Genomic DNA, 12,122 nt, shown 5'->3' with positions numbered 1-12,122 from the left:
TATTAATAGTATAACAGAGAATTTTTAAAGAAGAAAACATAGCACACAATAAAGTAACCCAATATTTCATACTGAAGTCAAATCATTATTATGACTGAAAGATGTTAATGGAGATAACCTGTGATATTACTCCTATTAATGTTTGTCTTTAAAAGCTAAATAACAGATCTCATTAAAGTAAAATCATTTGAAAATCAACCGATTAAATCATGTGAAGATCTGAAAACTATATAATAAATAGCAATATCTACAGCACTGGCTTTATTAGTGGTAAAAGTTACTACTTTTCTAACTATTAGCCTCAGACATTACTTTTATAATTTTATACATTTAAAGAAATCAGATGATTATTATGAAAGGAAGTCTAAACCATCCCAATATTGACATCATTCAAGGGTAAACACATCTCCAAGAAATAATTCTAAACTTTGTATAAACTCAGAAGAAAACAATGTTGAGAAAGAACAGAGCTAGAAGAACCACATTCCATGATTTCAAACTATACTACAAAGCTACAACAATCAAACAAAGATTTCCACACAAACAGACACATAGATCAATGGAACAGAATAGAGAGTCTAGAAGTCAATCCACCTATATGGTCAATTCATCTATGACAAAGGAGGCAAGAATATAAAATGGAGAAAAGACAGACTCTTCAATAAATGGTGTTGGGAAAACTGGACAGCTACATACAAAAGAATCAAATTGGGCTACTTTCTTATATCATATATGAAAATAAACTCAAAATGAGTTGAAGACTTAAATGTAGGGCCTGAAACCATTAAACTTGTGGAAGAAAACATGGCAATTCTCTTCGACATTGGTCATAGAAATATTTTTTTCAGATATGTCTCCTCGGGCAAGGGAAAAAAAAATCAAAAGTAAACAGAATGACATCACACTAAGAAGCTTTTACATAGTGAAGGAAACTATCAACAAGATGAAAAGATCACACACAGAATGGGAGAAGATACTTGTAAATGATATATCTGATAAAGGGCCAATATCCAAAATATACAAAGAACTCATACAACTCAATATTTTAAACAAAAATTAACTATGAGTAAAGTACCTGAATAGACATTTCTCAAAGAAAGATGTACAGATGTTCAATAGACACATGAAAAGATGCTCATCACCACTAACCATCAGGGAAACTCAATCTAAATTCAATAAAATAGGTAAAATAATAGAACTAATCTCTTAGGGTTAGATAGCAAATTCAGTGAATTTCATAGTTTAACAGAATGTTTGTCCTCTGTAATTTTTCAATGAATAGTCCTCATTTTACTATCACTCACAGTGTTTATGCATACCCAGTTCCTCATGTACATTTCAAAATAATAATAGCCTCTTTACAAAACTGTACTGGCTATGAGCTCCAAGAATCACGTCACCAAAACTTGCAAGGAAAACAAGAAAATACATCCTCTCTCTCTTCCTCCAGAAAAAACTTACTAACAATGAAAGCTAAATGAATAGACATAATAATTTAAACATCTAGTGATCTGTAGTCTTTGAAAAACAAGTAAAGCTGCATTCTTGAAACACTCCAGCTCTCTGAGAAACAGGGATAGTTTGAGAAAATAAGGTAACGCATGCAGCTTTGCATATCTTTCATTCTCTCTCCACTCCCTCAGGAGCTTATGAATCAGAGAACAAAAGCTAGGAGAAGACGACAATGATGTAGAAGAAGAAGGAAAAAAGTTTTCTAGACTAAATAGACAGCTGCAGCCATTCCCTAGGGCTGTGCTATGCTATTGCACAAATTCAAGGGGCTCCACTGGGGTTCATCACACTGAAGTCCATGTGGGAGGGTGCTGCAAGGCTTCTGTGGAGCTGTGTAGTGCATTATTCCCTGGGATGGTGCCAAATAATGGCCTGGACTTACCTTGGACCCTTTAGGAATTGTTAGTCAGAGGGCATTTTCCTTACTCCCTCTCTGTCCCTCCTTGACTCCTCCTGTATTTTCTCCAAATCCATTACTAAAATATCAGAGGACAGGTGGGAAGGAAGCAGAAGAAAAATAGGTGTCTCTCTGCACTCTGGGACTGGTCACTTTGGGAGGAGAAATACTCAGAAGAAGCTGGGGGTGGGGCTGGCACGGAACACTTGGCATCTTCTAGAGTGTACTGTTCCATACCTGCCGAGAGTTCCGAAGGACCACACTGTGGATGCTCAGGACAGAAGTAAATGCCATTCTGGTTCTTTTTAGAAGCAAAAGTAAGTGCACCAGCCTGCCCCCATTCCTGCTGTAAATTAAAAGTAGATAAATAACAGCAGACAGAGAGTCAATCCACCTGATCTCTTTACCCATACACTCAGTCGGGACAGATTTTGCCTCTTAAATGATGAATAAGAGGGGGAGAAATGGGTAGGGGTCAGGAAAATGGAGATCCATGAAGAATGAAGTAACAGTGGCACAGAAGGACCCAGAAGAGGGTGGCTTCCTCCATAAAATAGAATAAGAAAATAAATTCAAGGCATAGGACAGAAAGCAAGGTATCATGGCAGGGAAGATGGATGAGATAAAGAAGGATTTCAGGAACACTAAAGGCACAATATAGGAATGATAAATTAAGCTGAAACAGAATGGAGGCTGTTTTAAATTAAATTAATATTGTGGAGAACAAACATGAGTCATTCTCCCAGAATAAAAATGACAAAGACCAGGGGAAGACAATGGTCTGAAAATAAGAGAAGAAAAAAATCTAGAAAAAAACTGAGAAGCAACCCAAAAGAATAGGTGGTGAGTAAAAATTAAATAGAAAAAAGATAAAATATGTGAGCACATAGCAAGTGATCTCTGTACTCCAGGCAAAGTCTATGGAAAAAAAGAAAAAGACTATAAAGAGGAGATAAATGTTTAATCATTTACATTCTAAGAGTATTTCTGAACTACTAGCCTTTCATTTAAGGATGAAATTTTTCATTTGGGCAAAACCACCACCACTACCACCGCCTCTTCCTTCAGAAAGAATAACAATAATAACAATAAGTAAACCTTATTCATAGCCAGAAGACAGGAAAGTGACACTGGCTTAGAACAGTGGTTCTCGAAATTTTCATTTCAGGATCACTTTTTCCCTGGTGGCTCAGACGGTAAAACGTCTGTCTACAATGCGGGAGACTGGGTTCGATCCTCAGGTCGGGAAGATGCCCTGGAGAAGGGAATGGCAATCCACTCCAGTACTATTGCCTGGAGAATCCCATGGACAGAGGAGCCTGATAGGCTACAGTCCATGGGGTCGCAAAGAGTCAGACACGATTGAGCAACTTCACTTTCACTTACACTCTTAAAAGTTATTGAGAATCCTGAAGAGCTTTTGTTCTGTGGACTTCATCTATCAATATCTACTATGCCAGAAATAAATGTGAGAAATTTTAGGATATGTATTCATTCGTTCATTTTAAAATAAGCCCACCACATATAGTCTATGGGGGGAAAAAAGTCCAAAACCATAAAAAATTTAATGAGAAATGTGGCATCACGTTACATTTTTACAAATCTCTCAGTGTCTGACTTAATAGAAAACAGCTGGATTCTCATATCTGTGTCTATGTTTAAGTTATTGCCGTATTACTTGTCATATAACCTCTGGAAAACTCCATGTACACTCTGAAACAACATCTCATATTGTTATGAGAATAGTTTTGGATAAATGAATTCTCTGAGAGGGTCTCAGGGACCCCTCAGGTTCTCACACTTTGAGGATCACCGCCTTAGGTGAGAGGATATTTATTAAATAAATGACAAAACTATGGAGGGAAAGTGAGCCCAGGGTTGCTTATTTCCCTAGCTCACTGACATAATCAAGAACTCAGGTTTTTTCCGTCTTTACCTCTGTGCCATTCTCACAGTGTAGGCCTCTCCTTAGCTGGCTTCCTTGTCCTCCTAAAGCTGCAGAGTTCCAAGCATTAACCCTCAAGACCAGAGACAAAAGGAAAGCTTTGTTTTATGAACACATTTCACAGTGAAGAAACAGTTTTAAGATGCGTAAAGCAGACTTCCTTCATGCTTATAGACCAAAAATGAATAATGCATCATTCTTTGATCGATTAGTTGGATGAAATCACCACAGTTGAGCTTTGTACACACACACATATACATACATACACACATAGACATACATATACATATTTTGAGATATACATATTCCCTTTGAGTTTACAATTCTATTTCTAGACATTTATCCTAATGCAGTCACCAAATATGTGAAAAGAGGAATGCATGTTGATGTTTTACATGACACTTCAATGTTAGTGTATACCTTTTTAGACTCAGTGATCCAATCACAAAAAGTCAGTTGAAGAAGTAAATTTTTTGTGCTTCCTTCGATGAAATGCTCCCAAATCACTGGAAAAAACAATGAAGAATTACACTTATTAGCATGGAAGTCTGATCACAGCATATTGTTAAATAAAAAGTAAAATTTACAAAATATTGTACATACTTTGAGTCCACTTTTATAAAATATATTCACCAGTGTGTGTAGAAATACGTCAGAAAGACTATATATAAAAACAGTAATAGTAGTCAATCAATCTGGTCATAATGAAGATCACTGGTTTCTCATACTTTCCTGAATTATCTGATTTATTTATGAATAAATATTTTTATAAATATGAATAGTTTTATGATAATTTAGCAGAGCTATATTCATCTTTACAAAGTGAAGTAATGCAGAAATATTTCTAGTTCACTAACAGCATGTAAATAAATTTCATCTAAAGAAAGAGCTATTATCCCTAAATCCCCTTGCTTCTCAGCATAAGAAAAATGTTAGTTTTTAAAAAATAATTGTGCTCATGTTTTTAAGTAATTTAATGTGACTAATTTATATCCTGTGTGATTTTATAGCAATAGCAAGGTGAATCGTAATCATCAATCACATTTGAAAGTAATGTGTCTCCGACTCTCATTTCCTTGACTCATAATTAAGGTTAATCTTTGGCTGTAATAAACAAAACAATGCTTTCAATCTCTCTGTAATTGGTTTGAAAGAACAGAAATCACACCTTTACTTGAGGTCAGGATGTGTTTGTAGAATTATGACCTCAATATCAAATATAATCCATTCACTTGATTTAAGCACCTGCAACACCTCATTCAAGAAATGCTTCTTTAATTTACCTGCTTAGCAGTCAAAATAATTTCTAACTTCAATCCACTATTGATTATTTTTCAAGTCTAGTACTCTCTACCACTGCCTAGCATTATTCACTCATTCAGTCCCTGAAATTACTGACAATCTAACATGTTCTGGGTACAATGACCGGCCCCAAGGGTACAAAAGTAAATGAGAAAAGTCCTGCTCAGACAGATGTGAGAGATGGGGCTGTGGGAGAGTGGCGCTTTTATTGTTGCTGTTTTTTTTTTTTTTTTTTAACTGAAATGAGAAGGAAGCAATGATACAAATATGAGTCAATTTGTGAAGAGAAAGGCTGAGGTTCAAGAGAATATAAGCCTGAAAAGTATCAATCTGCTCTGTAAACTGGGAAGAGGTGTCCTTGGCTAAGACTCAGTAAAGATGTGCCTGTCCACTTGAGTAGAGAGTTGAGACCATAGGGTATTCTCTTGGGATAAACAAAGGATGTGAACCAGAAACAAGAAAATAGGTAAGTGAACTTGAATTCTCCATAACTGGGTCGGGGGGGCAGTGGGGCTTCCCTGGTGGCTCAGCTGGTAAAAAATCCACTTTCAACGCGGGAAACCTGGGTTTGATTCCTGGATTGGGAAGATCCCCTGGAGAAGGGAAAGGCTACCCACTCCAGTATTCTGGCCTGGAGAAGTCCATGGACGTTATATTCCATGGGGTTGCAAAGCGTCAGACACGACTGAGCACCTTTCACTTCACTTCACTTCAGAACAACTGTGGGGATAGTGTGATTATGCCAGAGCAAGAAGCATGAGGAGGTTCCTTTGTCCATGCGATTTTCCAGGTAAGAATACTGGAATGAGTTGCCATTTCCTTCTCCAGAAGATCTTCCAGACCCAGGGATCGAACTTGCATCTCCTGAGTCTCCTGCATTGCAGGCAGATTCTGTACTGCTGAGCCATCAGTGAAGCTCCTTCTATATAAAATAATAGCTGCTCATAACGGAATTAGAGAAACTTGTTTCTCGTAGAGAAAGACTAAGGAACTTTTCTACGGTAAAAGAGAGAACAGCACATTGTATAATAGGGGTTCACCAACAAGTATATACTTAATAAATATTTCTTGAATGGAAGGAAAGAAGGAAAAAAGGGAGAATGGATATATGTATATGCATGGCTGAGTTGCTTTGCCGTACACTAAAATTATCACAGCATTGTTAATCAGCTATACTCCAATATAAAATGAAAAGTTAAAAAAAAAGACTAAAAGGAGGGAGGGAAGGGGCAAGAAGAAGGGAGGGAGGATTTTTATGGATGGAGGTAATGTGCTGTTTACCAACAGCCCTGTACTAACCCACTCAGCTAAGATTTAAGTCTGTTTCCTATACATGGAGAAGGAAAGGGGTGTACATTTTAATAGGGGTTTGGGGAAGCCCTTGAGATTCATACTCCCTATTAAATAAAAATAGAAAGGAAAATAGAAAGGAAACGGACAGACAAGGAAGCACAGAGTTTGTAGGGAGGTGCAGCGTCACTTCTGAGAGCTCAGTACAAATAACAACAATCATTATTGTGTCATTGTAAAACTTTCTATCTCTTTTCTACTTGTCCTCATGTCCTTATAAATGCATTAATAATTTATGCTAACATTTAAAAGGAAAGTTTAATTTAATAACAAACTAAGACTAGGTGATGTGTTGCTAATTAGAAAGTGGTGATTAAATTAAAATAAGCAGTGAAAACAGTAGACAAAAACACCTGTAACATGAATCATAAAACAGGACGATATTTTGCCAATAATATGCATTTTATCTTAATGTATTTTGGTAATTATGAGTAAGGATTAAAAGTAGCACTATACCACTCCAGTACTCTTTCTTGGAAAATCCCATGGACAGAGGAGCCTGATAGGCTGCAATCCATGGGGTGGCAAAGAGTCCGACACAACTGAGCGACTTCACTTTCACTTTCCACTTTCATGCATTGGAGAAGGAAATGGCAACCCACTCCAGTGTTCTTGCCTGGAGAATCCCAGGGAGGGGGGAGCCTGGTGGGCTGCCATATATGGGGTTGCACAGAGTCGGACACGACTGAAGCGACTTAGCAGCAGCAACAGCATACTTCTATAGAAAAAAAGCTGGATGTTAATATTAAAGCTTTAGAAAGTCATTAAAAATGAGGCATTTGTATCAAAATGTAAAATTTTAGTGTTCTAAAGCAGTTGCTTGCCTGGATGCAACAATTCATAAAACAGAAATGGAGAGAGTTTTATTTTGGTGGTGCATCTTTAAGGATCCTGTATTTCCTACCATATACCTTTAAGGAAACCTGAACTTCATTCATCCCCGTGAATAAATGGCAGATGGACATGCTAAAGTAAAATGTTTACATAGCAACAGGGAATAAAATATTTGTAGTAAAGTAAGGAATCGTAACCTTTGGCCAGGATAGGAAAAGTGATGATGAAGAAAGACCCATTCATTTACAAAGTAGCTGAGTATATTAGTAAAGCGAGTCTTCGGTAAGTACAACCTTAAAAACTTCTGTCATAATTTTGCTGTTTGCTAGATATTCCATATAAAAATGAGCCCATTCCATCTCAAAGTAGAGTGACCAAACATTTTCCAAAGACTGAGTGGGGTCTTATGATGCTGGACTTTTATTTTTAAAACCAAGACAATCTTGGGCAAAACAGGACCCATCATTGGTCACCCTACTTAGAGGTTGGTCAAAATGTGTATTAAAAATATCAGACAATTTCTTTCTCAAAATCCTCTTCTTCCCTCAATTCATTAATGAATGATAGCAAGCAGAGTGCTTTGACATAATAATGAACAATAAATTTGTAATCCACATTTTCACTCATAATGTCACCATGAGCATCAACTTCTAGTATAGAAACAGTCTTTCAAACTGAAGATGAGGTGGAAGTTTTATTATTGATGGTAAACATATTATGATAAAAAGCTTACAAATAAGACAAATTTAGAAGAAAGTGATTTTCAATTCCGTTGTTTGGGAAATACGCATGAACTTCTATTAACTGTGATTTAGATGATTAGAATCTTTCAGTTAGAGTGATTAAATAAGTCCATTAACAGATTTTTAAATAATATTTTAAAGTTAATGTATCTTTAAAACCTTTTTCTCCCAGTAGATAGCCACTAATTGGAAAAAATCTGTAAACATGCTCATTTATCAGTCAGTGTTTAAAAAAATGAATAAATATTAATTTGAATCTACTTTGTCTGGGATCATTTTTAGCTCAGTTACTTTAAAAGAAAGTTATTCGCAGATTCTAGACTCACAGTGGTCTGACCTTTAAAGACATGGTTCTTGATCCTTGTCTGCAATAACAACATTTTTCTCTTACTTGAAATTTTCAAATATTATTTAAAAATTAATTAGGTGTCAAAGCCACAGATAGTTCAAGAAAAGTTATCTGGCAACGCTGGAGTGAAAATCCATTATGGTAGCTTGCAAGAGGCCAATAATATCTAAATTTCAGACAATAAACACCTTAGTAAGTTGGAAATAACCCAGGACTGATAGAAAATCTGAGTCCTAGACCTGACTGTGATATAAATTAACTGTGTCCTTTTAGGAAAAGCTCTTGGCCCCTCTTAGTTGCATTTTATTTCTATCTAATAATGAAGCAAACAATAGGATATTTAAGTAAATTAATACATTCATTATTTTTCAAATGTATTTTATAACACCCATAAATTTTAAGAAAACCTATGTACAGTATTGTTTTAAAGAAAGGAAAGATTTTGTAACATATACAAATACTCATAATTTTTCAATCTATTTTTCTAACTAATTGTGTGGAGAGATTACTAGAAGGAATATTATTGGATGCTGACTATATTTGTTTATGAATAATGGATATTTTTATTTTATTTCCCTTATTTGTAGTTATTTATTTTCTTTTTTCTATTGCTGTAAGTTTCTGTATCTACTTGAATGTTTTACACTGACCACTAAAGTAACAAAATTCCTTCTTATTTAAAAAAAAATAAGTTCATCAGCTATTAAAAATAATATTAAAAAAACTATTCTGATCAAAACAAACCTGCAAAGATTTTAAAATCCAAATAACTACAAAAGTCTTATAATCAAAAAGAGAAGCTTCTTGCTTCTTCTCCTCATTAGTGCCACCTCTCAATATTTCAGAAGATCTCCTCCTTACTTCTCAGAGGCAAACACTGTCAAATCTTTTAAAATTTTTCTAGTTTTTACCCCCCTTTCTATCTACTTTTAGCATTATTTATAACCATCTATTTATCAGAAGAGCGTTTTGACTGATTCATCTCCTTACTCACCTCTTATCCTCCCAAAATAGGTACCAATTTAAAAAAAATTATTGGAGTATAGTTTATTTATAATGTTCTGTTTCTGTTGTACAGAAAAATGAATCATCTATACAGATACATATATCCACTGTTTTTTAGATTTTTCCCCATATACCCATTACATAGTATTCAGTAGAGTTCCCTAAACAGCAGATCTCTAAACAGCAGATTCCTATTAATTATCTATTGTGTGTGTGTTAGTCACTCAGTTGTGTCCAACTCCTTGCAAGTGCACAGAGAGTAGCCTGCCAGGCTCCTCTGTCCACGGAATTCTCCAGGCAAGAATACTGCAGTGGGTTGCATTCCCTTCTACAGGGCTTCTTCCTGACCCAGGGATAGAACTGGGTCTCGTGCATCTCAGGGAGATACTATACCGTCTGAGCCATTGGGGAAGTAGTGTGTGTATGTCAATCCCAATCTTCCAATTTATCTCTCCCCAAGTTTATCCCCTGGTGATCATGAGTTTGCTTCCTACTTTCATGATTCTACTTCTGCTTTGTAAATAAATTCATTTGTAACCTTTTTTGTAGATTCCACATATAAGTAATATCTCATAATATTTCAAACTACCACACAATTGTACTCTTCTCACATGCTAGTAAAGTAATACTCAAAATTCTCCAAGCCAGGCTTCAGCAATACATGAATTGTGAACTTCCAGATGTTCAAGCTGGTTTTAGAAAAAGCAAAGGAACCAGAGATCAAATTGCCAACATCCGCTGGATTATTGAAAAGGAAGAGCATTCCAGAAAAACATCTATATCTGCTTTATTGACTATGACAAAGTCTTTGACTGTGTGGATCACAAAAAACTGTGGAAAATTCTGAAAAAGAAGAGAATACCAAACCACCTGACCTGCCTCTTGCAAAACCTGGATGCAGGTCAGGAAACAACAGTTAGAACTGGACATGGAACAACAGATAGGTTCCAAATAGGAAAAGGAATACCTCAAGGCTGTATATTGTCACCCTGCTTATTGAACTTACATGCAGAGTACATAATGAGGAATGCTTCGCTGGAAGAAGCACAAGCAGGAATCAAGACTGCCAGGAGAAATATCAATAACCTCAGATATGAAGATGACACCACCCTTATGGCAGAAAGTGAAGAGGAGCTAAAAAGCCTCTTGATGAAAGTGAAAGAGGAGAGTGAAAGAGGTGGCTTAAAGCTCAACGTTCAGAAAACGAAGATCATGGCATCTGGTCCCATCACTTCAGGTCAAACAGATGGGGAAACACTGGAAACAGTGTCAGACTTTATTTTTCTGGGCTTCAAAATCACTGTGGATGGTGCTTGCAGCCATGAAATTAAAAGACACTTACTCCTTGGAAGGAAAGTTATGACCAACCTCATTTCAGTTCACTTCAGTCGCTTAGTCGTGTCCAACTCTTTGTGACCCCATGAATCACAGCACACAAGGCCTCCCTGTCCATCACCATTTCCCGGAGTTCACTCAGACTCACGTCCATCGAGTCAGTGATGCCATCCAGCCATCTCATCCTCTGTCGTCCCCTTCTTCTCCTGTCCCCCATCCCTCCCAGCATCAGAGTCTTTTCCAATGAGTCAACTCTTTGCATGAGGTGGCCAAAGTACTGGAGTTTTAGCTTTAGCATCATTCCTTCCAAAGAAATCCCAGGGCTGATCTCCTTCAGAATGGACTGGTTGGATCTCCTTGCAGTCCAAGACCAACCTAAACAACATATTAAAAAACAAAGACATTACTTTGTCAACAAAGGTCCGTCTAGTCAAGGCTGTGGTTTTTCCAGTAGTCATGTATGGATGTGAGAGTTGGACCATAAAGAAAGATGAGCGCTGAAGAATTGATGCTTTTGAACTGTGGTGTTGGAGAAGACTCTTGAGAGTCCCTTGGACTGCAAGGAGATCCAACCAGTGCATCCTAAAAGAGATCAGTCCTGGGTGTTCATTGGAAGGACTGGTGTTGAAGCTGAACTCCAATACTTTGGCCACCTGATGCGAAGAGCCGACTCATTTGAAAAGACCTTGACGCTGGGAAAGATTGAGGGCAGGAAGAGAAGCGGATGACAGAGGATGAGATGGATGGATGGCATCACTGACTCAATGGACATGAGTTTGCGTAAACTCTGGGAGTTGGTGATGGACAGGAAGGTCTGGTGTGCTGTGGTTCATGGGGTTGCAAAGAGTTGGACATGACTGAGTGACTGAACTGAACTGAACTGACTGATGATATTTGTCTTTCTGTGTCTGACTTACTTCACTTGGTATGACAGTCTCTAGGTTCATCCATGTTGCTGCAAACGGCATTATTTTGTTCTTTTCATGATTGAGTAATATTCCATTCCATTGTGTATATGTACTACACTGTTGATGGGAATGTAATTGGTATATCCACTGTGAAGAATAGTACTGAGGCTCCTTGAAAAACTAAAAACAAAACTACCATATGACCCAACAAATTCACTCTTTGGTATTTATCTGACAGAAAATGAAAACACTAATTAGAAAAGATACCTGTGACCCAGTGTTCATCAAATCATTATCTACAGTTGCCAAGATATGGAAACAACCTAATAGTCTATCAATAGATGAATGGATAAAGAAGATGTTTTATATACATATTATATATATATATATATATATACATATATATATATATTTATTATCAGAGCCTCCCTGGTGTATCAGA

The sequence above is a fragment of the Budorcas taxicolor genome, chromosome 2 (genome assembly GCF_023091745.1).
Source record: "Budorcas taxicolor isolate Tak-1 chromosome 2, Takin1.1, whole genome shotgun sequence".
Lineage (NCBI taxonomy): Eukaryota > Metazoa > Chordata > Mammalia > Artiodactyla > Bovidae > Budorcas > Budorcas taxicolor.
This window is presented reverse-complemented; position numbering follows the sequence as displayed.